Here is a 2698-nt window from a genome sequence, read left to right on the forward strand (position 1 = left end):
CGCGCTGTACAAGAAGACCTATCCTAAACTAATAAATTTCAAAAAAGAATGTTACTACTCACGGGTATAAAAAATACCCACGGTCACTATGCTCGTAAAGAACTCTACGTAATACAACCAGTCACCCGTGCCGCTTCGGACCATTCATCCTACAACATGACTGAGTGGCCGGAGGAACAGAAATGCATGCGACTTACTGTTCGAAGCGGAGAAATAAAGGACGTACCGTGGATGCTACGCCAGCCCAGCGAATATCATCGAGAACCGTGTAAGGCCCAGTGGTAAGACCTAAACTGAACTGGTGCGTAGTTCTTAGCTTGGTATCGTTTTCCAAAAATTAATCAACTGATTAATCAACTGATTAATCTCTGGAAAACGACGCCAATTACCAGGTCTCACCACGAGGAGGTGACTACGCGCGAGACCCGCCCATGAGTTATTTAACATTACACATCGGTCTCAACATTCAACCCATTGGCAAGAATGTCGAGTTCTGACTCTACGTGATCATGGGCCTGCGTAAAGAGATAGTTATTTCGTAGCCTAACCGCGAAACACCTATCTCCTACGCAGCAGTTACACGAATCTTTACAAACGTAAAACAAAGCTTACACGACGCAATATCTATCTCCCACACAACGCAACATGTATCTCACACACAACATTACATCGATCGGTACAAACATCGTACAATAATTCGCAACCCTATTGGCAACATTCCGTATCAAAGATACATTTGTCTAACTTGGAACGAAAGAAAAGAAATGAGGCTACTATGGAAAAGGAGCCTCAACGATCAGGCGATGAAAGAAAAACCGCGGTTCGCCCGGAACGAACGTAATCACGATCTCTCGAAAGAACTAACAAACCTACGTGTCGTACCCCCGTGCACCAGATAACCTAAGATTCAGTGGAAGCGCAAGCATTGACCTTCGCTCGATTCCTGTCACGTCGTTTGGATCTTATCACGGTCGATGGCACTTACCGATGATACCAGTGTCCAGCAAATGGGCCTGCAATTTAACACACTCCAACTGAACAGTTGAACCCGGGAAGGGACCGCTGAACAGGATTACAAAGGCAAGGCCTCAACTGAACAGTGGGGTCCACCCCCGCGAGTTCGAACAGAATTACGGAGGACATTAAATGCAGGTCCCCTGTCCAAGTACCGAAGTACCAATCGGGCGGGATTCCGGACCTGCGACTCAATCGTCAACAGATTCACAGGTATCACCAGCGTGATGACAACGCCCGCGATTCGAGGCAAACAACGAGCAGTCGTCGAGTAGTCACCAAGACAAGAGGTGTCCTTGAGCGACCAGCGAATCCACGGAGTTGTCCAGTGCACGTTGACCCGCACGTACCCGGAATACGCGCGAGCGAGTACGCCACGCGGCAGTTTGAAAGAACTGAGCGATCGCGAACCGATAAATCGCGGGAACAATTTTTCCAACGTGGTAAGCGAGGGGATCAAGAGAGACGAGATTTATATTTTTCGTTCCAAGATGGATAAGTATCTTTGTACGAAATGAGCTTACAATGCACATAACATATGTATCTATCTTATGATTAATTAAAGCTAAAGCGCACGCATCCCACGGTGTCCCACGGGGTTCCACGATGTCCAACGTTGTCCCACGGTGTCCAACGTTGTCCCACGGTGTCCAACGTTGTCCCACGGTGTCCAACGTTGTCCCACGGTGTCCAACGTTGTCCCACGTTGTCCCACGGTGTCCAACGGTGTCCCACGGTGTCCAACGTTGTCCCACGGTGTCCAACGTTGTCCCACGGTGTCCAACGTTGTCCCACGGTGTAGAACGTAATCCCGCGGTGTCCAACGCTGTCCAACGTAGTCCCGCGGTGTCCAGCGTAGTCCCGCGGTGTCCAGCGTAGTCCCGCGGTGTCCAGCGTAGTCCCGCGATGTCCAACGTTGTACCACAGTGTCCAATGTTGTCCCACGGTGTCCAACGTTGTACCACGGTGTCCAAAGGTGTTCCACGATGTCCCGCGTTGCAGTCCAGTCTAGATCATCCAAAATTCTTTTCGCGGCTTTTGGAGATCCACACTGGACCGACGGTGTCCCACGATGTCCAATGCTGCCCAACGTTGTCCCACGGTGTCCCACGTTACAGTTCAGTCTAGATCATCCAAAATTCTTTTCGCGGCTTTTAGTGTCCCACGTTGTCCAACGCTGTCCCACGTTGTCCAACGTAATCCCGCGGTGTCCAATGGTGTCCAACGGTGTCCAACGTAGTCCCGCGGTGTCCAACGTAGTCCCGCGGAGTCCAACGTAGTCCCGCGTAGTCCAACGTTGTACCACAGTGTCCAATGTTGTCCCACGGTGTCCCACGTTGTCCAAAGGTGTTCCACGATGTCCCGCGTTGCAGTCCAGTCTAGATCATCCAAAATTCTTTTCGCGGCTTTTGGAGATCCACACTGGACCGACGGTGTCCCACGATGTCCAATGCTGTCCAACGTTGTCCCACGGTGTCCCACGTTACAGTTCAGTCTAGATCATCCAAAATTCTTTTCGCGGCTTTTAGTGTCCCACGTTGTCCAACGCTGTCTAACGTTGTCCAACGCTGTCTAACGTTGTCCAACGCTGTCCCACGTTGTCCAACACTGTCCCACGTTGTCCAACACTGTCCCACGTTGTCCAACGCTGTCCAACGTTGTCCAACGCTGTCCAACGTTGTCC

General features: G+C 50.7%; 1 long non-coding RNA gene across 2 annotated transcripts; it reads left to right on the forward strand.

The window, feature by feature from the left end:
- Positions 1–1708: 1708 nt before the first annotated feature.
- Positions 1709–2443, forward strand: LOC139996795 (uncharacterized). 2 transcript variants are annotated; one of them, XR_011802372.1, is made up of 3 exons: positions 1709–1750; positions 1991–2076; positions 2362–2443. It is a non-coding gene; the product is annotated as an uncharacterized lncRNA (long non-coding RNA). The 2 variants fall into 2 exon arrangements; XR_011802373.1 differs by lacking the exon at positions 1709–1750 and adding an exon at positions 1936–1960.
- The last annotated feature ends 255 nt before the right edge of the window (positions 2444–2698 follow it).

Source organism: Bombus fervidus, chromosome 2 (genome assembly GCF_041682495.2).
Source record: "Bombus fervidus isolate BK054 chromosome 2, iyBomFerv1, whole genome shotgun sequence".
In the NCBI taxonomy this organism is placed as follows: domain Eukaryota; kingdom Metazoa; phylum Arthropoda; class Insecta; order Hymenoptera; family Apidae; genus Bombus; species Bombus fervidus.